Source organism: Grus americana, chromosome 5 (assembly GCF_028858705.1).
Source record: "Grus americana isolate bGruAme1 chromosome 5, bGruAme1.mat, whole genome shotgun sequence".
Classification (NCBI taxonomy): Eukaryota; Metazoa; Chordata; class Aves; order Gruiformes; family Gruidae; genus Grus; species Grus americana.
In genome coordinates this window covers 20,698,901-20,725,687 of record NC_072856.1, presented here as the reverse complement: position 1 = coordinate 20,725,687, position 26,787 = coordinate 20,698,901, and the positions used below count along the sequence as shown (strand labels likewise).

Here is a 26,787-nt window from a genome sequence, read left to right as displayed (position 1 = left end):
TTCATCCTAAGTAGCTCTCAGAAGAATTGCTGGATTGTTAAATCATAAGAAATATTTTTAGGTCTTTGAGTTATTGTAACTGAAGGCAAAGGAAGGAGACCAATAGCATTGCTGGAAGACTTGGGTTTGGTGTGCTGGTGACTTATGAAACTGAAGTTACTTGGATCCTTTGGTGAGATCTAGGATTCTATGGATGGTGCGGTCCACGTGAACTCCAGTTTTTTGACCACACAAGATCTTTGGTCTTGCATTGCTCCTGGCTTTTTAGCCAGTGTTGGAAAAGCAGAGTTAAGTCATGGCTGGCCAGAGTGCAGCTGTGGTTGGACTTTACTCTCTAAGCGCCCTTGAGAGGATTCTGGAGGGTCCTGCACCAGGCTGCAAGGGTGCAGGAAGACGATGCTGAGGAAGAAGGTGGTAAGGGTACTCTGAAGGCAAAGGTTTCTGGTGGGTTTCTAGAATTGTGGCTTGCTGTCCACTTCTTTTGTTTATGTTCTCTCCCCCTGCAAAATTGCTGTGGCAGAGCCTGTGGTAGGCTTTGGTAGGCTGGAAAGATGCCAGAGCAAGGAGGTGGCTGGTACTTCCAGATGTATTAACTCGTTCTTGAAATACTCATTTTATAAAAAAAAAAAGTTTTTTCTAGGGTAGCTGTTTTGGGGGCCTCGCTGGCCATGCTTTGAGTGGAAATATGACTATCTGAAGGCTGCTTTAGGAGGACAGGGACTGGCACATGTGTAGTGTGCAGTGATGCTGATAATGCTGCCATCAGCCTCTACATGTTTCCATACCTCCATGTTGCACGGTGAGGAACACGCTGAGGAGAAGCACAGTCTCCCATTGATGCAGCAGGTTGCATTTAAATATGCTGAGATTTATTGCTGCAAGATCAGTGGTGGCTTGAAAGATGCCCCTGCTGTGTGTCTCCTGCAACGAGGGTTTTTTTAAAGGAAGGATCTGTGGAAGGAGACCAAGCAGACACAAATTTTCTTTAAGTAACGGGAGGGCAAGTGAGATGTTTGCTGCTGTTCCCGTCAGCAGCCCTGTATTTATTCTTCATGTGCATCGTCCCATCCTGGGAGGGCCCTCACCCTTTACGTTAGGAGGTGTGGCTTGTTTCTGAGACGCGGGAGGACAGAGAGGGGCTCAAGGCGGCTGACAGGCGCCTCCTTCCCTTCACAATCAATCCTTCATGCCTTGTTTTCTGCCCCCCCCCCCCCCCCCCCCCCCCCCCCCCCCCCGCGGTGCTAAGCAGAGACAGCCTCGAGGCGCGGTGCCAGCAGCCCAGGCGTGGTGGCTGGGCTGGTCCCACGCCTGGGTGGGAGCCGTGGGAGGAGCAGGGTGGGGAGCCGAGGGCTGCATCCCTACGCACGCCGAGTGCTGGGAGCTGCCGAAGCCCCCCGTGCCGGATTTCTGCTAAAGGCATTCCTGGATCAAACTGGGAAAAAACCCAGGCTTGTGGGAGCTGGGACAAACGGCTCGGCCACAGCGATTTTCTTTTTGGTCTTTATTTCCTAGTGTGCAACTGCTGTAATTCCTCTGTGCTACTTCTGTCATCCTCAATTTCTGAAAGTATGGTGGTTTTTTTTTCCTCTTTCTTTCCTGAGGGTTTTGGGCAGTGTTTTCCAAAGCTATTGTGGTGGGCATTTCCCCTTGCCTCCCAGCAGCAGCTTTCATTTTTGAATGAATAGCTCAGCATTGTTCACATTGTCCTCCAATTTTATGGGCTTCCCCCCCCCCTTTTGACTTCAACCAAAGCAGTCTCCTAAATGCTTCTGGAGTCCTTTGGGTCACTTTGCAGAAAAATGTTTTTTTCCTGTTACAGAAGGTCTTGTATTCAAAGCTCCAGGGAGGAAAACTGCTTTTAGTGATTGCATTTGAATTTCTGAAAGTGTGATTCTTGTGGGCTTTTTGCTTGGTTTTTGGCCAGGTTTCAGTTAAGATTGTGCTAAGTTAAGTTCGGCTAAGTTCAGCTTTAAGCAGGACTTTATAAGCTTGATGGAGTTGACTTTTGTCAAAACATATCTAACAACATAACAAACCCTGCTGCTTCTGGTTTCTACATAGCATCCCACGTGTTAAATCTGTTCTGCTCTTCCAGCCCAATGCCTATTCCTCGCCCCACGATTCCCTCCAGAAATAACAGGTTATTATTAGGATCTGTATGCACGTGCGTTTACCAGGCCTGACATCTTTGCACCGACGATGTTTATCTCTTTACCTACGTTGAACTCAGAAGCTGGACACTATGGTCAGCATAGTGTACATCTGCAAATGTCTCTGGGTTTGTTCAGAGCGTGATCTGGCAAAGACTTAGGTATGCTTCCCTAATTTAAAATGAGCTGCAGTAATGAATTTCTTCACTCAAAAGATATTTAGTTCCAAAAAAATCTGAGTGAGAAGTGGGCTTTATTTGCATTTTTGCATTTTCCCCCTCCCCCTTTGAGCACTGAATACCAGTGAAAGGCTTTGGGTTATATCAGCCTGGGTAGATGGTATTTGTGGCATAGCAGTGGTGTCTCCTAGGATGTATCTGAGTTAATATCCTCTCTGCTAACGAAAATTGGTCTTGTCGAGGGGGACAAGATCTCACTCATTGGGTACTGGGAGTTTGCTGATCCAGCAGTGGGAGGAGCGTGATGAGCAAACTGCTCTGCGACGGGATGCAAGCCACCCACAGCAAGTCACTGAGATCTTCTCAACCGCCAACTAATTACCATGACCTTGCAGTGTTTGCAGCTTGAGATCTGATGCTCAGAAGATAAATTTCCTGAGTGTTAACTGTTTGAACAGTGCAATCCCAGTACTTGCCACAGCTGTCCAACTGAGTTGGATGTGCTCTAACGAACAATATGCTCCACAGCTATTATGCCCCTTCAGATAGGAAAAAAAAAAATCAAGAAGGGGTGGAGGGGGAGAAAGGGGCACATGTAGAGATTAATAACCTTTTCTCAAGTCGCTGTTCTCATTTATCCTTTGAATTAGCTTTTTTCCAGTGTAACACCAGAATTTTGCAATAAAATCCATATGTGAGAAGCCAGTGGCACGTCTTCTAGTCAAAACAGCCTCCATGTCATCTGACTGCTTAAATGGTCATAGAAAAATGTTTGGATTAAGCAACTAGAGGCCAAATGCATGTTGAATGAATTAGTTTCTCCCCTTTATACTGTAATGACAATGCCGTTAGAGAAACCACGAGAGGAACATTTCTCAGAGCATCTCTTCAGAGTTCATGTGTTTAATACTGCAAACTCAAGTACTTTCAATCACAGTTAAAAGCTTTCCGGGTTTTTGGGGGACATGCTTTTCTTTGGTTAGGTTTTGTGGCAGGGCAGATGTAGCATGTGTGCTTGCTGCTGGTGATGGGTTGGTCTCGGAGCAGAGGAGGTTGTGTCCTGTTGCAGCCCTTGACCTTTTTTCCAGTCATGCCTTGCTGTGTCAGCCCCTCTGAGAAGCTTGGTGTTAGGTGTGGAAGGATATTAATTATTTTTCTTCAGAATTTTGCAGTACTTGCTTATATTGCCCTGGAGTAATACTCCAAGCATGGCAATAACTTTTATTTCCATAGGAAAAGATGCACTTTCTTTCCTTATTTAACCTCGTTTCACTTAAGGTTGCTCTGGCTGTTTTCAGATACCAGCCAAAAATACTGGTGTTCAGCCTTCAGAAGAGTGTTATGTGTAGGTTAAATGAAGGAATAATTTACTGAAGGACCTAACCGTGTCACTGCAGCATCCCTTAAGTAGGTGTAGACCTAAAAATGCCAAAGTTATAAGGTAAGAAGTTGATTATACTCCTCCTTGAAAAACCTGGTTAGAATTAGAGATCAGTTAAAAAACCCGTAATTTTCAGAAAGGCTTGTAATTGGCAGTTGCCTGAATCCTCAATTCCAACAGCTGTCTGCATATTATTTCAGAGTGAAAACACCATTTCTTTCTCTTTCTGCCACCAAAACTGGAGATGCCCTTCAGGTCTCTAAGACGAGACAAGTAGTAGTGCTGCAGCGGTTTTTCTCTTTGACTCTTTTTAGCCTGGTGTATTAAAAACTTTCCAGGTAGGCTGGGTTGCGTTTAAATTAGCCGGTTCTCTACCTCAATTAAGAAGCTCTCTGGGATAAATGTTTAGTGTTAGCATTGAGAGAGAACATTTCTGTAAGTAGCCTGATGCCAAGGCTATTTGTATGTTAATTGAGGAAAAAAAATTAAATAGAAAAAGGAAAAAAAATAATATCCATGGACTATACAGCTTGCTTGAGTTTTCTAGCTTTAGAGTTTTGGCAGACGTGTTGCAAAAGAGACTCCTGCTTTCCTGATGGAAACCCTTTGGATTAAACTTTCTTTGAGTTGAGGGACTTTGTACTTCTGGTATGGAAAAGCCTGCAAGCGTACCCAGCTCACAGCATCTGTGGAAAAACCAGCTGCTGTGTCTGCTTGTGAGTGGTTGTCCTGGGAATCTGCCTGAAAGTCTGTTTTTTCCATTGCTTGAGCACAGTATCAGGCTTGGCACAGTTCGTCATGCAAAATAATACAGATAGGATTTGCAGCTGGCATACCTTTTAAAGAGCCTATTATTACAACCTTTTCATAACACGTTAATTATGCTGTTGAGGTAATGATAGTGGTATACTAGTAGAGCTAAAATGGCTCCCATACCTATACTACCAAGGATCGCTTTGGTTTTGTCCTTCCAAGTTGGCATGCTGCAGAGGCACAAGGCAGTTCTGTTCTGCTGTACTTGCTCCCTCATCATGTCTGTAATGGTATCCATGATAAAATAATCCCCTGCTATCCCGTATAAGTTTGCAAAAGCTGCAAGGATGAGGCATGAGAAAACAGGCTTGGTGTTAATAATTTAGAGGCTAGATGCCTAATGCTTTCTTAATAGTTGCAGTTGCACACATGAAAATAGACTTATGTATTGATACGATACGAACACCCTGCAAAATGCATAGTGTGACTTTTTACCTGCGTAAAACCATACTTTTAGACATAACTATTAATATTATGCTTAACTATTAATACACCGAATGAAGGATTGCCTAGTAAGTCACAGCAGTTGTGCTTACTGAGTACTTTATAAGCTGTATTGATTTGCAAATTGGGCAATCGCTTCCTTATTGGTGGGAAATGTGACCCTACTGGATTAATTTCAATTGCATGTTATTTTCCATCCAAATCTAGAATTACAATTTATGAAAGTAGCAGGGAGACAGCTGCTTATTGGATGCTCTTGAGTTCTTGAGAGGATTTTGGGGACACCCTCTGCAGCAAAGAGGCAAGGAACTGTCAGCCTTCTCAGTTTGGTAAGCTTGTCCCCAGATGTGCTCTGTTTACAGAGCAGATGCCGGAGGGCACCAGCTCAGTGCATGTTTTGCAAGCTCTGCTTGGTTTGAGATATATGAAATTGCTGTATCTTTTCCCTGGAGGCTGAGCTATTCACCTACCCTGGAACTGAAGAGAAAAAAACAGCCATTGTTAGCAGATGAAAAAGAGCAGTCTGCCAGCCCACCTAATGCACGGGTTACACCACAGCCCGGAGCTGGGCTTTTTCTTAAGAGCAACTCAAATAAGAAAAGCAAGCAAACCTCCGAACAAAACAGAAACCAAAACTAACAAAGGAAGCATCTGCTATTCAGATGAACTGATACAGGTGAGGGAAGAAAAAACAAGTCATCAAAGACCTCCAAAGGCTTTTTATTTTGGCCAGAAACCTGCAGTTTGGAGATGGCGGACATTTCATAGTCTGATGATGGTGATGCAGATGTTCCTATGGTGCAATACTAGGCAAAAGCAGGCTGGGTGATGAAGAGTGGCAGAAGATGCTGAGCTAGAATGCAGGAAAGCCATGTTTGACGTCTTTCTCCATTTAGATGAGTTGAGATGCACCTCTCCAGGGCAGCTTCGGTTCTGCTCTCCACTATGATTTCAATACAATGAGAAGTACAGTGAGGAGGGAGGGAACCTGTTACACATTCGCCTCCATTTTTGGTTTGCATGGTAAAGCAGAATGCAGCACCGGCGCATGGCAACGCTGAGGGACTTGCTTGGCAGCCCTGCACAAGCATCTCCCCATGTGCCATGGTGGTACAGTAGGAGCCATGGTCTGCAGGACGCTTAGCTTTGCGCTGAGGTGGGTTGGTTTATTTTAAAGTCTGGCACAAGGCAGAGATGTAGTATTTTTATTACTACAGAATTTGTAATGCTGGGTTAAGGATGCATCCCTGCAAATGTGGGAGCAGGAGGGCTCTTCTGGTTACTCTTGTAGCTGCCAGCCGGTACAAGGTGGGAGAAGAAACGAGAGGAAGGGTTGTTTTAGCTGGATGCTGAACGTAAAAAGCAGGTACGACATGCCCATGGGCTGCATTGTTGGCATGTAAATCTAGCGAACAGGAGAGAGGACAGACTGCTTGTATTGGCACTGCTGTCAGCTCTCATTTTCTCACAGCTGGGGGACCATGAATGCACAGACCCTATTGATGGGATGTCCTGTTTTTAACCTTCTCAGTGAAGGGATTTGTCTGCCCTGAAGCATAACACATTTCTGCGTGTGCCTTTTCAATAGCAAAGGATTTCACACCCCTTTGCTGAACGGTCCCTGCCAGCCCCGGAGGTGGCTAGTGCCATGTCGCTTATCTTCACCTCTCTGTGGAGCAAGAGATGCCTGGCCCAGAGTTTTTAATTGTGTTCATCACTCTTATTATTACTGTCTGTAATGGCCATAGAGCTCAGAGTCTTTTATTTAACCAGCAACTGATGAGAGCATCCTCATAAAATTTTAGTAAGCTATAATTTTAATACCTTAAAAGTCTTGTCTCCCTCCCATATTCAGAAGTGAGTAACCTCGTGTGTGAATGCCTGGTTGCTCATAGTGTGCACAAATGCTTGAAGGAGCTGCTGAGAGTGGGAAGTACAGGAGGAGTGCAGAAAAACAGGAAGATTTGGTCAGCCTGGTTGGAAAGTAGCTACAGCAGTGAGCAAATGCTTCCTCTTAACGCACACGCAATTTCTAACACTGAGGCAGAAGGCTGACAAGGTGCCTTGGCTTGGAGGACGAGTTGAATGATCTGCGTAAAGTCCTTATGATTTCCCCTCTTGAGGTAGAGGTGGCTAAAAAACCTGTAGAAGAGGAGACCTCTGCCTGATTTTTGTTGCTGCTAATTTGTTCTGGATGGTTAGTTGCTGCAGGGAGAAGGAGTGTTGATCTCTCTGCTCCCTATTACTGGTGTCACATCCGCTCCTGGTTCAAGGGAGGTGGAGATATCCTCTGTGTGAACCTGGACATTGCTGTATTTCATGCATCTCCTGATAGAGGAGCCCTAAGGTAGAGCTGATAGCTTCCTCCCTGCCATGAATGTTTCTGCTGTTAATGAGATATGTTTTCATTTTGGAGGAAGAACACATCTGAAGCCGCCCTGGCAGGTTTGCTTGTGCCAGGGTTCAACTAGGACACTTGGTCAAACAGAGGAACAGCTTGGGAGCAGCGCCCTGGTCCTTCAACTGCCAGAGGACAAGTACAGGAATAAAGTGGCATAAAACTCCCTCTGTTCGGCAGTATTGACACAGCACCATCTTCCTGTTCCTTGTGTGTGTACCAGTTTTTACACCTTTCCAGTGTCATCCACCAATTAATGCTCTGATAAGTGTTTGCTGTGGAGAAGCTGTGGTGTACAGAGGTGATCCTAGTGTGTCTTCCTGGAAGCTTCTCTGGTCTGGTGGTGCAAGAGTTCTGTAAGCATGATCTGCTTGTTGCAGCATTTCAGATTGCAGTGGTCGATGTGGCAGGGATGTCCAGGAAGATGGAGTTGCCTCTTGCACTCAGATTTCCTCTGTAAAGCTTGTGACCTATTAATCATGAAAGCGGATGCCTTTTGTAAAGGGCTGATGGTTGTGGATGCTGGATAAATTTTGTGCAACTCATTAGGGATCTCAGTCCTGGGGCCTGAGCTGTCTTTGGGTGGATGAAGGGTTGCTGCACTTGTTTTCATATGTTTGAACATTTGCGGTTTCTGTTTGAGTGACATGCTGTGGAGAAAACAGGACATGCTGTGTCTCGCTCCTTGGGGCTCTGCACCAGGGAAAACAATGTTTCTCCTCCAAATTGTCTGCCCAAGAAGGAACAGGTGGTGGTGGTTGTCTGCAAGGATGCTTAGAAGTATCTGTGATCCCTCCTTGGTCTGCTCATATTGCAGAGCCCTGGCAAAGATGGTCTCTTAAGATGCCAGGACAGAGGGCTTAATTACTGGAGCCCAAACCTCTCCCAGATTTGCAGTAATGCTCAAGTGGAAGACCTGCCACGCTGGCTCCAGCCAAGGTCCAACTTGGCCAGTATCATCCCCCCACCCCACAGTGACAACCAGAGTGAATCCTTAGGGAAAGAGAATGAGTCGCTGGGTTTAACAGCTACAGATGGTCTTGTTCTCCTGCAGTTTGCATGTTACTCTGCAGACACTTTCTGTAACTTAGTCTCTGAGTAGCAGAACATGCCACAGCCCAATTGTGGGTCACTTGGAAGACGTATTTCCTCCTTCTGTTTAACTTTTTTAATCTGCTGTCTCATGGTCTTTCACTGTGAACAGTTATTCTTTGTTCCTAACATGCTTTGCATGACACCAGTGGCTCCTGCAGGTTGTTTTGTTTCTTGCCTCAGTACATAGAGGCCTTTTTCGTGATGCCCACAGCTTAATATTTCATGGCTATATACTGTCTGCCTTGACTGCACTGCTCTGGAGTCTGCGTTTAGGCAAATGCTTTGCGGATGCTTTGAAGCGGATTAGAACTGACCTTCTAATTGGAAAGAAAATAGGGTAATTGCAGACTTAGTTGAAAAAGTGTTCTGTGCTTCATTGCACTGACTTTCTTGCTGGAGGAGTTGCTGAACATACTGAAGAGAAGGCATTTGGAAACATGCCCACATGACCCCACATCTATTACTCAGCAGGCATTTTTGTTGCACATCTTGCATTTATTATCTTGCTGAAACATTAGGCAATTTATCAGTCTTTCCATTCTGTATCTGGACACCCCTTTGCACTGTCTTTCCAGCTAAAAATGAAGTGAGCGCGATGCTCGCTAACAGCATGATCTCAGCGGTTCATCTAGAGGAAGGCAGAAGTTGGCTGCTCTCTCCATTTAATCACTCAGTTAAAAGTACCGAAAGCTGCAAACGAACTTGTTTCAGTTTTCCAAATGCCGTGATAAGAAAATAACCAGCCCTGTTTCTTCAAAATTGCCAGAGTTGATGTCCGTACACATAAAAATCCAACACATCCAAAGCCCAGTTCACAGGTTCCTATGCTTGAGATGGCTTGATGGAGATAATAATGCATCCAGTGAATTGATAGTCATGCTCCACAATAGATAGTACGCTTTCCAGGAGCTTAATTTACTGTGGTGCATAAGGAGGACAGGTCTGTGACTGTGGGTTTTTCTGGTCTTCCCTCAGCCTTCCCTCTTTCCAAAGATTTTTCTTTGCATGCCTATGAATTTCTGCTTTGTGCATATAGAGGTATTACATGGTAGGGACTTTGGAGGCACAGGGGAAGCTGTACTAGTTACCATGAGTGGTGAGGGCTCTTGCTTGAGGTGGCTGATGAAGGGAGCAAGCTAGAAGTTAAGCCTACAAATCTCTAATTCCATTCCAAGCCTTGCGTTTTCTCTGTGTTGGTCCATGTTGAGACGACTGGAGATCCATTGGCAGCAATAGAGCAGAAACTTGGTGGTGACTGGTTTTGGTGAAACTTTTCCTGTCTGTCTTGGTCTCTCTTTCCAATGGGATTTCCTTAAAACTCTCCCCCCTTTCCCATCTTCCGGTGGCTAGTGCTAGATCAGATTGAGAAGTGCCTTTGTCTGTGCCAAGGGCTCCCAACCACTAAGATGACTAATTTAATTGATGGTGGGTCTGAGCAGAGGAAGTAGCTGCCTGCCTGGCTGAGTGCTGATGGCTTGATGGGACTTTTCCTCTCCTCTTGCTTTTTGGGTCGTCCCACAGTACCTGTCAGATTTCCCATGAGACTTGTATTCACTGTGCATGCGGGATTTGTTCTTCACCTGGAACAAGCATGTGGCTGAGGCTACCTTAGGAACAGCAGCAGCAAAACCAGGCTGCTGTCATCTGCTATCCGAAAAGCATTTGGTTGCTGTTTTTTCCCCAATGCCACAACAGAGCACTGCAGTCTTCTCCATCTCTTGCTCCAAATGCCAGCAGCTTTCTTTGGTCTTTCGTGTTCCTGAAGAACCTTGTGGCAACAAAACACCAAAATTCTGCTGTTCAGGTTGCGGTATGCTGTGGACATGTCCTTTCCCTGAAGGGAAGAGGAGAGCATGGACCAAAGATAACAGATGTTATGCATTAAACAAGGTGACGTGCCACAGTGTGGTTGGCATTAGTGGTCCTGGGAGCTAAACTTCCGTGGGGCTTGACATGCCCTTGTGTCCTTTCCACCGTGTGATGGAACTTGTTACAGTCTGGCTTTGCAAAGCAGAGTCAGATGCTGTTGGAGAGCTTTTTCCTGACTTTCTGCCTTCCTGCTGGAGTGGAGCCTGCAAAGTGCCAGCCCTTGCCGATCTGAAGCCAAGGGGCTGGTGTTCCACGAGGTGCATGGTGCAGGGGACGGAGAAGCCTTATGGCAGGTTGGGAACAGTGAGCATCTGTGGTTGTGCTGAGCATGTTACGTACTCGCGTGCCAGAGAGTGTCTGTTAAGGCTTGGGTTTACAAACAGAGGAGCTCATTAGTTAGGGCAGCCAGATGATGTGGCAGGCACCCCAGGTTTGGGTAAGCTTTTGGGTAGCTGCTTGAAGGAGGAGGCAATTGCTGAAACATTCATAAACTTGACTGTGAGCAGACTCTTCCCAGTTACCTCATCCACAGTGGAGATGGGGGAGTGCAGCCAAAAGCTGCCGTGCACATCCCGGGGAGGCAGCAGGGAGCAGCCTTGGGGGTCTGCTGCTCCCTGACACACTCCTCTGCGATAGTTCTCTTCATTAATTCCCTTAATAAATACCTGCCTTCAAAAGCCTAAATGAGCAGAGGTCTGCCATAGCAATGCCAGGAGTGGTAGCTTTTTTCTTCCTTCTTCTTCCTCTCCTGCAAGGTTTATATGAAGGACAGTGCTCTTATAGTCTCAAGTAAAATAGCAACAAAACAATGTTAAATACTGGCTATAAAAAAACCTACTTATTTGCTGCACGCATGTTGCTGTGGCAATGGGGGTGTCTCATGCAAGCCCCTTGTTATTTTAGCTTTTTTCTTTGCTGCTTACATAAGTTTAAGACTCTTCTTAATATTATTCCCCTGTATTTAGAAATAAGGGCACAGTAGTTGAGCATCTGAACACCTTCAGTCTTTGCATGTCTCACAAGATGGCTAGGAGACGTGCTGGTACCTGGTTCTACAGCCTCATGTACAACACAAGCTAGGCTGACCTATATGGTTGTAAGCATTTCCCCAAATTGTTGTTGTCTTGTTTTCCTTTGTAAGTTCTCTCCTGTTTTCCTCCTGAAAAATAGCCCTGTGGATGGTGGCAGGAGCGGAGTCAGGGAATTCAAAGTTAACTGCTGAGCTTGTCCTTAGTTCACCCGTCTCAATGTCTCTCGCCACGGCAGCCTGTGATAGCAAAGATGACATTCTGTTAGCCAGAAGAAATAAATTTTCTGCTGCATGAGGAATCGGTTAATCATTACGTGCCTTGGTTTCCTCATTTAAGAATATGTTCTTTAAATTTTTAAAACTGCCTGTCTTCTCCTAAGCTTGCATCTCTGTTGAATGGGCATGAATTTTTTTATAAAGTCCTGCAGCAGTGCTATTGTGAATCCGATGCTGCTTCCTGCAGACAGGCACAAAGGTCTCAGTGCACCATTTGGGGAATGGCCTCCGTAACAGGATAGGACTTGAAGTTTTCCATTTTTAAATTTTTTTTTTTTTTTTGCGGGGTATTTTTGCAGATGTTGTGGTTAAAGGCTTCTATTTTTAAGACCTTCAATCCTGGAATGTGGTTCCATGTCAGTATGTCGTGGGATTTGGAAAAAAGTCTGCTAAAACTGTATATAAGGGATAGTGCAACAGTCAGGTCGTGTTAAAGTTGTTAGACTTTCTGCTGCTGGTGCATGTGGGTTTTTTTCTTTTCTATTTTTTTTAATGAACACAGAGCTATGAATGTTTTTATTTTAATAAAAACAAATAATGGGCCTCCCATCTTAGACAAATGTCCCTTTTTTATGATGGTGGCTTTTTCCCAGTTAATAGCTTTTTTAGTGGGAGCTGCCCTGTTCTTTCCGTCTGATCTCTGTGCCCACATGTCCAAATGTTTCCATTTCAGAAAGGAGGAGGATGCTGGTGCCAGCAGACGAACTTCAGAAGCTGCCGTGCAGGAAAGTGTCACAGTTCTGAGGTGTTAGGAATGAGCAAGAAAAAAACCAAACAACCCAGCACCAAAATCCCTTAAACTTTTACTGCTATGCAAAGATAACAGGAAAACCTTGCTTCTTGGTTCCTCTGATCCTTGTTACGCTAAATACTAGAACTGAATAATCCTGTCATCCCCTTGAAAAAATTTGAGAGATTTAGGAGCACTCGATAGTTTTTAAAGGGAATATGATGTTTTACCTATTGAATGCTGCAGTTGTGCTGTCACGCTCAGTGACTTAAAATAAGACTTTTGAGTGCTGCTTAGCTGTAGGACACAGATAAGGGCTCCATTTCTCCATATGCCATCATATTGCTAGTGGTGTTCACACTGCAGACCCAAGCAGTACCTGTTAGTCTTGCTCACCCCCATCCCTAGTGCCTAACTCCAGCCATTCTGGTGGAGACAAGTTTGAATTAGGCAATGTTTTTCTGTCGAAGCCTCCTAAGAGCCTGTTGAGAGGGAAGGGGAATGGCTTTTTATTCAAGAGCGGCTGAATGCAATGCCCTAGTTGCCATGGTTTTTTAAATGGAGTACTTCAGAGGATGTACAAAAGCATCTTTAGCACTTGCAGTACAAGGAGAATGAAAGGACCTAGATTATGTCAGCACTGGAGGAGGTTTAAATGAGCGTCATTCACTTATTGTTAGGAGATGACCCAATTTGGATTGTATTTATGGAGTGGGAGGGGAGAATGGACCTATTTCAGATGACTTTTGAGCCTTAAATATACTTACAGGCTTTGTGTAGGGATTGCATCGGCTCCCGCTAGGTAAACAGAGCCCCTTGGAGGGTGTTCCCCATGTATCGGTGCAGTGACGCGCCCTGCCCTTCCTGGCTAGACGTGCACTGCCAAAATGGGTTGATTCATGCCACATCTCTCTGCATGGCGTATTGCATGGGGAAAAAATGAGTTGTCAGACAGAACCTGGCCAGTTGATTTTTATTTATTTTCTTGCAATGCTTTTAAAGCTTCCAGTTACATTGCAGACCAGTTCCAGCCAAACAGATCCTTAGCTGAAGGCTGTGACCCTGCAAAGGACTGGTGAAGGTAATAAATAGGTCATTAAGTCCACACACAGTGGGATGCTTCTCTTTTTGCTTTTCCCCTCTCCTACCTGTAAACTGACAGGCGATGTCACAGTCCGCTGCCCCCTTCTTTTCTCCTGGCTGGGATGGCAATGAAGAACTTCATTTTCATCTTAAAGGGCTTTGAAAGTTGGGTGTTAGGGTCTGCTGCTGCTGTCTGCATCTCCTTCTGGAGGGCTCTTACTTGTCTTTTAAACAATTTTGGTCCTGCTGGAAGGAATACACCATCTGCAGATCCTGTTAAGGACATAATTTCTCAGGCTTTTTCCTTCTTTCCCCCCGCCCCTGCAAGGGTTCCTGCAGTCATTACATCAAGCTCAACCCTGATGATACAAACTGCTTTGAGAAGTGTCCAGAGCAGAAGCTGCTGTGGGCTTAAACCCATTTGTGAATTTGGGAGTGGGAAAGAAGAAAATAAACAGGGAAAACTCATGAGGAACCAGAGCTTGGAGAAGCTCAGCTTCTCTAGCAAACACTCCTTGTTCAGATTGGCCTTGTATGAAGACTAGTGGAAATCTGAGTTTCATTGTAAATTCATTAGCAACATTCCCATTCATTTCAGTTGAGCCAGGGACGTGTCCTCCAGCTAACCAATGCTGTAAGCCTGGGCCTCTTCCTCTGGAGAGGCACGTCTGCCTCGCATCCTCCACAGCCTGCTTTTAAAGGAAACCCTTTCCCTATGAAGAGGGGGAGAAAGGCATCCGCCCCTTCCTGCAGCTGTCCCAGCAAGCTGCAGGCTGGTCTGCTCCAGGGAAGCTGCACCCCAACTCTGGTGAGGTTCAGCAGGGTGGTCACTGGAGCACTTGCTAGAGGAGGAGAGGGGTGCAAGTGCTTAGAGGAACTCTGGATTTGCTCCTTTGGAGACACCCATCAGCCGCAAAGCCTGGATGCATCCAGGCACGGATGTGTCCAAGCTCAGGTTGCGCTGGTATCAGCTGACCTCTGCATTAAGGGAAGTTGTTGCTCTGTAGGAATCAGCTTTTAGATTTGCAGAGAACCTGCTGGCTGGGAAAGCTTTCTTGTTTGTGGGTGAAAGTATCAAAATTATGTTAAATGCAGGGGTACCACACAACTGGGAGCAAGGGCGGGTGGATGGTCTTGTGGGGCAGGGTCCCCAGGGTCTGCTGGCACACCAAGGTCAGAGCGGCACCAAGTCACCTGCAGCAACTGAGAGTTGCACATGTTGGGGAAAACTGGCATTTCCTCCTTTCCCTGGCTTTCCCAGGAGTATGAATGGCAGTTTTTGATAACTAAAGGCGTCATGCAGAGAGGCGTCTCTGGCATGGGAGATGTGAACCTGAGTTCAGGCTTGGATGTGTCCCTTTCCTGTTCATAGGAGCTTTAGGCTGGTTACTGTGTTCAGTTCATTTTTCTTCGTGATTTTTTTTTTAAATCAAATTTGATAATGCTGGTCTACGTAAAGGATAATGAAAATTAAGTAACTTGCCCTACCTCTTACACAGCCATTGCTGTGTGTAGTTAGTAGTTTAATGAGAAATGAGACAAGGCAGAGCTCATTTTGCTTTCCTGTGACCATGCTGGCTCTGCAGAACTTAGGAGTGAGATGGGATAGTAATCGAGTGTGATGCTGTGGTCTTTAAGGCAAGACTACAGGAAATTCATTGTATTCCTTTGAACAGGATGGAGCCTTTCACATGATTATTTTTTTAAAAACTTTAATTCTGTAATCTTGATTTGTTATCTAATAGCAGGAAGACTCCCTGAACTTGGAAATGTATTTTATCTCCTGGGGAGCAAAAGACTCCATCTTGATCTGTCTGGGGAGCTCTGGCTGACCCCTTGATGTGGGTCATCTTGTTTAGCAGATGCTGGGGGTTGCTGTGCCAAGGGCAAAATGCATTGAATCAGCTTGTAACTTGCCTAAGGGCTGGAGGGGGTTTGTTGCAGTAGTTTGCTGCTGTTGAGAGATGTTGTCTTTCTGGCTTGCCTCCAAGGTATGTTGTGGGCTGTGTAGCTGACACAGACCTCCCCCAAACTTCCCCTTGGCTACACCTCTCGTACCTGAGAAGTCACTCCAGAGCGGCTTTCCACTGCATCTTCCCACTTGGTGAAATCTCTCTGTCGGGGCGGTCTGTCATTCACCTGTCCTGACTACGGTAGGCTGGCTCTTCCAGAGCTCACTGGGATTTCAGAAGGAATAAAAAAAATCTTTAATGTCAGTGGCTTTGCATCAGGAAGATTGATTACTGTTTTTTTCCTTCATCCTGATAGCTTTTCTCCTAGTCTTTTTAGGTGCGTGCAGATTATGATTTAATTTCCTTTTGAATTTAACAGCTTGAAAGGGACTAAAATCAGCAGCTGGTTGGAGTTTTGATTGGGGATGTGGAAACTTTCATGCCTTCTCTTCTAGAGCAGATAATGCTTCAGGTGCAAAGGAGAGCAGAGAGCTGTCCCATAGAGCAATCCATTGCACGTTTGCAACCAAAGTCCTGTCTCAAGCCCTGTGGGGAAATGTTTTGGGATACTCTTTTAATCTCATGTGTGACCCTCAGCTTTTAAAGAGCACAGCTAAGTCTGCCTCGTTACCTTGCCAAGTTTGAGTCTGTGTGTGCTGTGGTCCACGAGTCTGGAGAGTGGCTTTTATGCCACCATGCTTCTCCCTGATGGTTTTAACCTGTTTTCAGTGCAATGCCCCTGCCTGCTTTTCCCTAATAATCTCTTGCCCTGGCTCAGCTAAACTTTTATGGGGTAGAAACCCCACAGAGCTAATTTTGTCCTTGCTGGAGAAATGCAGTCCTAAGTTAACGGCTCACCCTGAGGGAAGACAGATGGGACTGTGGCAGCCCTGCCAGCTTCTCATATGCCAGCAGTCCATCAAGGGTAGAAACAGTGTATCTGGTGGCTCATCACTGGAGATGATGAAGAGGGTTGTTAGTGTATGCTACAGGGTGGTAAGACACCAGGTACAGAGGGAATGACTCCTTAGAAAGTTGGGCTGCAGTAGTTAGGGTGTCCACAGAATAGCTCACACCCGTGCCCCGCTCTTATGTTGGGTTTGGAGGTTGTGGGGTGGTGGAGCCACCCAACGACCTGTGACACGGATGGGAGAGCCTGCCGATGAGCTGTGGCGCTGCAGAGCGGGTGACATCCTTGAGCATCCCTTGTGTGGCCAGGCGAGGAAGTCCACAGAGCCTGGTGTTGGCTTGCTCATCACCTGCCTGGCGTTGGCATGCTCATCACCTGTGTGGGCTCCTCGCTCTTGCATCCTGAAGCCCCAGGGGAGCATGAGCTCTTTTTTCTGAGGCTCCTGCAAGACAAAAGGCAAAATGCTACAAACCACAACAGCTTCCACTCTAAAAATACCATAAAAGGCTGTGTCCTTAGAAGCTGGGCATGGGAGCAGTTCCCGCCCACATTACTGCAGCATGAGTCACTAGGCTATTGCAAACTGCTCTCCATGTGGATGCCTGGCTGAAGATGCAGCAAGGAGCAGAGGGAGGAAGGGGAACTGCTCCGTAGTGCTGTGGAAGTGATGAAGAGTTACTAAGAAGAGGATGACACGCAAGCACACATGAACTCGACCGAACTGCCGGATGGTTTTGCTTTCATTAGAATTTTTTTTTTTGAGAACTTCCAGCAAATGCTGCTTGCTGATGATTTGAGCTTAAGCCAAGAGTCTTTTGAATATGCAGAAGCCCCCAGTTTGCTTTTAGGAAACACAGTAATTGCCACATGAATAATATGAAGCTGGAAAACCCCTCTGACATGGAAGTATGTTTTATTTACTCTCTAAGCAAAATTTTTCTCTCCCTATCCTCCCTCCTCATCTTCATCCTTCTCTCCCCTACCCTGGTGCAGAAATAGGCTGTTCTTCCTTGTGACAGATGGTGTAAAAACACGTCTCCCTCAATTTATGGACTGCTCTTACCTGTGCTTTTTATCCAACATGCAAGTATTAGGGAGGAAATTTGGGTTTGTTTTGGTTTCTTTCCTGAGACGCCACCCACCTGCCCTGGCCCTGGTGATGGTACTGTTATTGTTTTCCCTTTTCCTTCCCTTCTGCTTGATGAAGTCTTTGGCTATCGGGGTTTACCGGATTAAGTTTGTTAGTGGGAAATTCTATAAAAAGCTTCCTTTATTTAGACGCCAACCCAGTAATGACATCATGTGGGTATGTCTTCCAAGTTCCTCCAGGCGGAGCGGATGGAGGGAGGTGGCGACCGTGAAGCTGAGCCCTGCCTCTTTCCCAGTGCATCTCCATGGTCCTGCTTGGTGGCTGTCCTTCAAAATAACCCCAATCCTCCTCCTCCAGGGAGAGCACAGGGAGGTCCCCCAGCAGACTGGTGCATCTTCTTTAGCAAACTCTTTAACAGTATAACATAGCTGTGGTTGTCTTCCTGCTCATCGCTCTCAGGTTAGTCTTTTGAAGTGATTTTTGGTGGGTATTAATCCTGACTTCTCAGGGAAGTAGGAGGCTTGCGTAATCAGTATCTTCGATGCTACTAAATTTTGCATTGGGCCGGTTTCAAATAACTTTCACAAGGGAGCAGGTGGAATAAAGCTACAAATGCCTGCATGGACAGGCAGAGAGCAGGGGGAATGGGCACATGTGAGATGTGCTGCTTGTTTTATGGTGGAGAGAAGGGGACAGCTGGGGGTGACAGCAGGGGGTGACAGCAGGGCAATAATTGGCCACCAAAGTAATGGACTGACAAAACTGGGTTTTGTGTGTTTCTTAAAGTTTCATAAATATTGTTTTAAGCGTTTCTGAATGGAGGATAGGTGTGTATTTATTAATGGTTAGGAGGTAAAGAGTGTGTGACCTGGACAAGGCTCCTGGATCTTCTGTAGAAGTTATTCCTGGATTTCATTTACACCTTTGGAGGAAAAAACATGCTGTGGTGTGCTAACCTTCCCCTTGTACATGCTCAGTTTGTTAAAATGTTAGCACAGGCGTTCCCTTACCTGCCTGCAGTAATTCCTGGGTATTTTTCTACATGATCAATAAACCAGAGCTTATTTAAGCAATGAAATGGTACAAAACTCTCTGCTTGGGGGGCATTTAATTGACTCCCTTTATTCTGCTCATTCTACTGTTGAAGGAAGCCATCAGGTTGCTGTACATCATGACTATTTTGCTGTCCACTGCATGTCAATTGCACCCTTTAAAGCTAGGAGGACTTTGGGCAGCAGACGCAGTAACTAATTCAGTCTGTCCATCATGCAGATTTTTCCAGTTCTACCTAGGATTGTGGTCAGACAAGAGGCGGTTTCCAGCCCTGTGCTGATGCTTGATCTGCACTGCTGCTCCATTTGTTGATGTTATCTCCTTCCCACATTCTCCACCTTGATACTCTGAAGTATTAAAAAATAAAAATAAATCCGTATTGCACAAACACTCTGCAACTTGGTATGGGTGGCCAAAATACTTTGTTCGCTTTAGAAAATTATTTTGCAAAGTTAGGTTGTGCTAGAAGAAAGTACAGATTTGCAGGTGCTAGTTTCAGACAGTATTTTACCATCAGATGGCACATAAAAGTGGCATCTTGGAGGCAGCAAACAAGGCCTTTTCCTAAGGTCTCTTGTGTTCCCTGCCAAGAAAGTCCAGTGTTCAAAATAACACCTTAATTAAAAAACAGGCAGACATGTTTTTACCATTGGGAAGTGACATCTGATAATCTTTTTTTTAAAGAAGGGGTGTGGGGATCGGGTATTTTTAGCTGCAGCTATTCTCAAGTTGTTGTTCTTTTATGACCTTCTCTTAACACTTTAAAGTTTTTGTAGTTCCAGAAGCTTTTTCAGCCAAAGGTGTGTTGCTGCGGGGAGGAGAAGAGGGAGGAGCAGCCCACAGGCAGGAGAAGTTTTGCAATCTGCTTTCTGGTGGATTTTGGCACCTAAGAGGGCGCGATGTTAGGGTTGGGTGCATCTCTTGAGGGACCTTTCCCAGGTCAGAGGGGTGGCTTGTGCTTCGGCTTTTCCGCCTGCTGCAACAACTGCAAGATTGCCACCGCCTTAAAAGCATTTGAGAATAGGATCAAAAAACTGAATTTGGACAACAAGTTTAAAATATTGGAAGAGGAAAGCTCGGACAGAGGAATGATGTGCTGATGGAGATGCTGTAGTACAGGAATCCCATGGGAGGGCCGGCATAAGGAATGGCAGCTTAAATTTGTGTAGTGGTTTGGGCTGTGGCTGACTGTCTGGAGACACTTGGGACTTACCTGCAAATGTTGTCTCCGAGATAAGAGAGCCAACAAATTCCCATGTAAAACCTGAAGGTCATCTTCAGCAGTCCACAGACTGCTGGGCTTCTCCTCACCTGATGTCTCTGGACTGAAAAGACAGCACAGATCCTGGGGGTCAGATGAGCTGGTCCTGGGCTTTTCTGAACATCAAAGTGGCCATGAAAAAGCTTCTCAAAGAGTGGTGGTATAAAAAGCAGGAGAGGAGAAGCATTTTCAGGTTGGGTTGCTGATGCTATCTGTCTCTTGGTAGTTACCAGCAGAGATAGCCAGGCTTTCCAAAGTGAACTGTGCAGGTAGGTGTTTCTCCATGCTTGCCTCTGATGACATTGGGTGAGGAAAGCAGTTAAGCTGAGTGTAAATAATAAGCACACGCCACATGAACATGGGCAGGAGGAAGGACAGGCAAGAGTTGTCCAAGCTGCATCCACAGCGTGCCGCTGCATTGTGGTGGGCATTAGGGAAGTTGAACCTGGTGGTGAGGCTGGAGAGGTGTCTGGCTTAGGCTAAGCCTAGGGAAGGGACAAGGAAGGTGTTTAAGTGGTTGTTTACTTGTTTATATATATTTTTTTTTCTTCAATACCTAAATCAGTGATGAGGAGTTTCTGCTAATTGGCAATAAAAGAAATGAAAGCAGACATTCCTGAGCTGAGGCTGTTTTGCTTGCCAACAAGTCCTTTCATGCTGTAGTGCCTTTTTAATGACCGCAAGCACTCAGAAATTACAACCTAGTGTACTGAAGGTGTTAACACTGCGCTTGGTCACTGGTCCAGCCTTGAGTCAGAAAGGGGGGAGAAAAAAAAAAAAAGGTTGCTGCTCCCCAAAACACCAAGCCCACATCCTGCAACTGCTGGTGAGGGAGAGCAGGGCTGCAGGGTTATGAGGATTCTTGCAAGCCCCACACTGCTCTGAGGCTGGGCAGGACTTGCCACAGTAAAGAGGATCTTGCTTGGAAGACATTATGGATTATTTAACACTAGAAACTTGCCAAAGTGGTCTTTTTTAACCTTGTGTTCTTGGACTGAGAATTTACTTATTTATTTATTTTGAAGCTCATACTGATCATAGAATCATAGAACGGTTTGGGTTGGAAGGGACCTTAAAGATCATCTAGTTCCAACCCCTCCCTGCCATGGGCAGGGACACCCTCCACTAGACCAGGTTGTTCAAAGCCCCATCCAACCTGGCCTTGAACACTTCCAGGGATGGGGCCTCCACAACCTCTCTGGGCAACTTGTGCCACTGCCTCATTACTCTCACAGTAAAGAATTTCTTCCTTTTATCTGATCTAAATCTATCCTCCTTCAGCTTAAGGCCATTACCCCTTGTCCTGTCACTACATGCCCTTGTAAACAGTCCCTCACCATCTTTCCTGTAGGCTCCCTTCAGATACTGGAAAGCCACAATAAGGTTTCCCTGGAGCCTTCTCTTTTCTAGGCTGAACAACTCCAACTCTCTCAGCCTGTCCTCATAGGAGAGGTCCTCCAGCCCTCTGATCACCTTTGTGGCCCTCCTCTGGATTCGCTTCAACAGGTTCATGTCCTCCTTATGTTGGAGGCCCCAGAGCTGGACGCAGTACTCCAGGTGGGATCTCATGAGAGCAGAGGGGCAGAATCACCTCCCTTGACCTGCTGGTCACGTCTCTTGATGTAGCCCAGGACACGGTTGGCTTTCTGGGCTGCAAGCGCACACTGCCGGCTCATGTTGAGCTTCTCATCAATCAATACCCCCAAGTCCTTCTCCTCAGGGCTGCTCTTAATCCATTCTTTGCCCAGCCTGTAGTTGTGCTTGGGATTGCACTGACCCATGTGCAGGACCTTGCACTTGGCCTTGTTGAACTTCATGAGGTTTGCACGGGCCCACCTCTTCAGCCTGCCAAGGTCCCTCTGGATGGCATCCCTTCCCTCCAGCGTGTCAACTGTACCACACTGCTTGTTGTCCTCAGCAAACTTGCTGAGGGTGCACTCAATCCCACTGTCCGTGTCACTAACAAAGATGTTAAACAGCACTGGTCCCAATACTGACCCCTGAGGAACATCACTCATCACTGATCTCCACTTGGACATTGAGCCATTGACCATGATTCTTTGAGTGTGACTATCCAGCCAATTCCTTATCCACCGAGTGGTCCATCCATCAAGTCCATGTCTCTCCAATTTAGGGACAAGGATGTTGTGCAGGACAGTGCCAAATGCTTTGCACAAGTCCAGGTAGATGATGTCAGTTGCCCTTCCCTTATCCACTGACACTGTAACCCTGTCATAGAAGGCCATCAAATTTGTCAGGCATGATTTGCCCTTAGCGAAGCTAAGGCTGTCAGCATCACCTCCTTATTTTCCATGAGCCTGAGCATAGTTTCCAGGAGGGTCTGCTCCATGATCTTGCCAGGCACAGAGGTGAGACTGACCAGCCTGTAGTTCCCTGCATCTTCCTTTTTCCCTTTTTAAAACTGGGGATTATGTTTCCCCTTTTCCAGTCAGTGGGAACTTCACTGGACTGCCACAACTTCTCAAATATGATAGACAGTGGGGCTTAGCAACTTCATCTGCCAGTTCCTGCAGGACCAATGGATGCATTTCATCAGGTCCCATGGACTTGTGCACCTTCAGGTTCCTTAGATGGTCTCAAACCTGATCTCATACAGTGGGCAGTTCTCCATTCTCCCACTCCTTGCCTTTGGCTTCTGCAACTAGGGTGGTGTGGCTAGAGCATTTGCTGGTGAAGACTGAGGCAAAAAAGTTGTTGAGTACCTCCGTGTTCTCCATATCCTGGCTAACCAGGTCTCCTGTTTACTTCTGGAGTGGGCCCCTGTTTTCCCTCATCCTCCTTTTATCACTAACATACCTATAGAAGCTTTTCTTGTTGTCCTTAACAGCCCTGGCCAGACTGATTTCTATCAGGGCTTTGGCTTTCCTAACCTGCTCCCTGGCTGCTCGGACAGTTTCTCTGTATTCCAGGCTACCTGCCCTTGCTTCCACCCTCTGTAGGCTTCCTTTTTGTGTTTGACTTTGCCCAGGAGCTCCTTGTTCAACCATGGGGGGGCCTCTTGGTGTTTTTGCTTGACTTCCTCTTTGTTGGGATGCATCGCTCCTGAGCTCGGAGGAGGTGATGCTTGAATATTAGCCAGCTGTCTTGGGCCCCTCTTCCTTCCAGGGCTTTGTCCCATGGTATTCTACCAAACAGATCCCTGAAGAGGCCAAAGTCTGCTCTCCTGAAGTCCAGGGTAGTGAGCTTGCTGTCCTCGCTGCCCTGAGGAACTTGAATTCCACCATTTTGTGGTCACTGCAGCCAAGGCTGCCCTTGAGCTTCACATTCCCCACCAGCCCCTCCTTATTGGTGAGAACAAAGTCCAGCATGGCATCTCTCCTCCTGCTTACCAAATCTGTTCAGTCTTCAGTAGAGCATCATGCCAAAGTGATTGCCAGAGTTAAGACCTGACCTTTCCTCTTCTGGATAAGACCTTCGAGAGCTCTTACCAGCAGATAGTGCAGGGCTCCTGCAGGAGCGTGTTGTCTGTGACTCCACATTTTCCCTTGCATCAGTTTCAGGGTACAGAATGGCTGTCTGGGTAATGCTTTTGTTGCAGGGAACCACCACATGTTTATGAAAATTGTTTGGGCTTGGCAACAGCTGTCGTCATCACATTTCAGTTAGGACTTTGCAAGGTGTCAGCTTGGGTTGCGGTAGTTGAATATTTCATATCCTGAGTTATTTCTTATCTTTAGACTTTTGGTGCCCTTCTTGGTTTTAGGACCTGACACTTGATGCTCTGGTTGTTTAAAAAAAAAATAAAAATAAAAAGTGACAAAGTGTGTGCATGCATTCAGTGCTTTTTTGGGGAACTGTAAACTTGGCACCGTGTTTTCATGTGACACCTGTGTTTAATTCTGCATTGGTCATTGGCGGGAGCGCTGCGGACTTAGCGCCTGGTGCGAGAGTGTTTCCTTTGGTCGCTGAATAAAAGAGCAGCATCATCAAGAGTGGAAGTTTCATCTGGGTGGTTTTGGGGTGAAACATGGTGATAAGGGATCTGGCAGGAAGGAAGCACAGTGTGTGGTGAGAAGAGAGAAACAGCAGATACTCAAAGTATGATAGAGTATGATACAGCAGATACTCAGAGTGGGCAGAATATCTTCTAGAGGTGGTCTGCTGCTAGAGAACAGTGGCAGCCACTTGAAGCCAGGTTAGTGGTGCAGAGTTGGCCCCATCTCTTCAGGCCACGCAGCTAGAGCATTGTCTCCTCTGCAGGACACCTAGGGTGATGGAGGAGGTGCTGGAGCGTGTGGTCCCCAGCAGAGATGCAAGGGCAGAGCAGGGCTGTGCCTGGGTCCGGGCTGGGTTTGCCAGGTGGGCTTTGAAGGGCATCTGTCCTAAATCACCCCCTGCTGCTTTTAGTTGGGAGAGAGCCTGTTATTCTACTGAAAACCATTCTGAAACAAGGAGGGGAGAAACAATCTGTGAAAGCAAATATTTTCTGATAACGGTGAGCAACAAGTTATCAGAAAGTACAAGCTTTTGTTTTTTTGTCAATGGGAGGAAGTGGGAGAAACACGTAATGGCTTTAGTGCAGCACAGACTTTATTGCTGCAAAAAAGATTTAGTGCTCACCCTCCTGTAGTGGGTCCTAGGAGAGGATCTGGTGGGGAGATATCCATAAGGAGAGAATAGGCTGCTTTTGTTTTGCTGCAGCCGTGCATCTGGCTGAAGCAGGTGCTAAAGGAAGGTCTGCAACCAGTAAGCGGGGATGGGAATCCAAGTCCGGGTTTACGCAGGAAGTGGGAATCAGGAAGATGAACTCCATGGTTTGTACTCAGCCAGGACAAGCCTGAAGCAACTGTGCTTTAAATTAAAGGGTGGGCTCACAGAGGCCCTTCTGTACTCAACTAACAATGATGATAAAGAGTGAACCAGCTCTGATCTCTGCTCTCCAGAAAAGTCCTTCCTGCTGAAGGACTTGATGTTTTGCAAAAAATAAAATGCAAAAACCTGTGCAATTGCTATTCTACTTTGAAGTCTTATCTGAAGGCCTGCAGGCATGTTCTAACTCGAGCATGGATCTTATTCTTTGTGTTGGCCTCGCTCTTCAGGGGAAAAAAAAAAGTTATTTCTTTGTGCTTTTCCTATCAAAACACCCTCCACTGCCATCAGAAGCTTATTTATTGACAGCTTTCCTTTTCCAAGCCTTCTTGCACAGAAGCAGAGGTCCAGCTGCATTTGAGTAGTGTGCATTCAGCTCCCCCAGGTTTTGATTTTGGAACAGGAAGATTCCCATTTCCCAAGCTGCCAAGGAAATTGTCATCTTACTTGCAAATGTCTTTTGTAGCAATTAACTGAAATTTTATGTTTGTAAGTGAACTGTTTTAAGTGATCGTGTTTTAAGTGAATTGTCTACTTGTTTTGTTGGGTGAATGTTAAAGCATTTTTAAGATAAATGCATCTTTCAAGTTCAAATTATCTTCTTTCTTCTTTAGCTGAGCATGTTTTCAGTTAAGTAAGACTGCATCTTGAAACACAGGTGATACTTGAGTTGTGTTCATGTGTTTCCTGGGGAGAATAGCATCTGCTGCTGCTTTTATAGGCAGCCTTGTATGGGTTTCCGTACCAAATGCTGGTCTTTATATCACTGCCACAGGCTCTCATCTACTTAAACTTCTCCTTCTGCTTTCTGTCTCATCCAAGACATTTTGTATTTTTTTTAGTTCTTCCATGCATACTGTCACCTTCCCCATGCAAGTTCCAGCTTTCACTAGAAAAACCCTTCTCAAACATTTTCATATAGATTTGAGCCTGTTGTGGTCCCCTTTGACTTGCTTTTATCCTGCTTCTATTGCTGTTATTCACATCCAAAATGCTGAGAACATGGAAAACAGTAATTGTAGGTAATAGATTCATTGTGGTTTTGAGCATTGATTTTTCTGAAGTTCCGTGTGTTGTTTCTCAAATGTATTTGATTGAAGGTGCTGCCTGAATGCCTCTGAAAAACTAGAAATGGAAAGATGGCATGTGGTTTGATGTCTGTCCATATCACCTGGCTCACTCGGTTGTACATCCCCATGGGTACTGGGCTCCATGGTGTCACCTGCAGGTTCGGGTCCACACCAGACCTGCTCGGGGCTCTCCGTGCACCACGTGGACCTGGACTCCAAACATGTGGCTAGCTCAGGCCGGTCATTGTGCCACCCTTCCACCTTTGAGTTCCTCATGGGGAGCCAGATGATGTGCTTGGGCATAGCGTTCTCCCCCCAGAAACCAAGCTGAATTCGTGCCTCCTCCTGATGTTGTTATCATCGTAGGAGGTTTCCAAACCAGGGGTGGGGAAGAGGGGAAGACGCTGAGTTGGCAAACCTGAATTTCTGGTTCACACTGGTTTGAAGTGGCCTAGGGATGCTGGGGGCGTACATCATTACACAGTGGTACATGTCATGAAGTGTGTCAGTGCTCTGCCATCTCCCTGATGGAGGGGTGCGTGCCAGGGACTCGGCCTCGCTGCCGTGGGTCGGGGCAAAACGCTGCCATGTCAGCGTGGTGATGTGAGCAATCCTCACCAAGCCCTTCAGAGGCCAGTGTTTAGCAAATTAGGAAATGCCCCAAGTGCTGAGGATACGCTTGCAAGGAAAAAAGTGTCACTTTTTGGGGTGGGTGGGAGGGGGGGGAAAGACTCATTTTATTCCCCAAGCACATGTGCAAAGGTGCCAGCTGTTGACACCCGCTGCACCAGGGACCAGCGTGGCTTTGCTCTGGGAGTGCAGTGGGTGTAAACTCCCCCGCTGCAGTGATGAGGAGGTGTGCTCCACACTTCCATGGGGTTGTGGTTGGTGGTGTAGGCTCAGGTGGCAGTTATGGGAGCACTGGTTCAGCTGCTGTTGATGGCTGGGAGCTGATGCTGCTTGCCACTGGTCGCTGCCCGACGTGGCACCTCACCAGCTGCCTGCTACCAGCACTGGGGCTTTGCTAGTGACCAGGAGATTTGCATCCTCTTCCACACTTAGATCTTACCAGTGTCCAGCACCAACCTGCCCGCCTGTGTTTCCACCAGTCCCCTGAGCATAATTTCGTTGCACTTATATCTAATGTACGGAAACTGTTATTGGAATAATATG

General features: G+C 46.3%; 1 protein-coding gene across 18 annotated transcripts in view; it reads left to right on the top strand.

Moving 5' to 3' along the window:
* The window catches only part of LOC129207495 (USP6 N-terminal-like protein), a 92,048-nt gene that overhangs the window by 20,134 nt on the left and 45,127 nt on the right, over nt 1–26,787 (top strand). Inside the window, exon 1 of one of the 18 annotated variants that reach the window (XM_054828513.1) lies at nt 16,758–17,216. The exons of 16 other annotated variants lie outside the window; for them this stretch is intronic. The gene's annotated coding sequence lies outside the window, so the exon portion shown is untranslated. Of the gene's footprint in view, nt 1–16,757; nt 17,217–17,246; nt 17,860–26,787 lie in introns of those variants that run through there. One more of the 18 variants, XM_054828514.1, reaches the window with a different exon arrangement.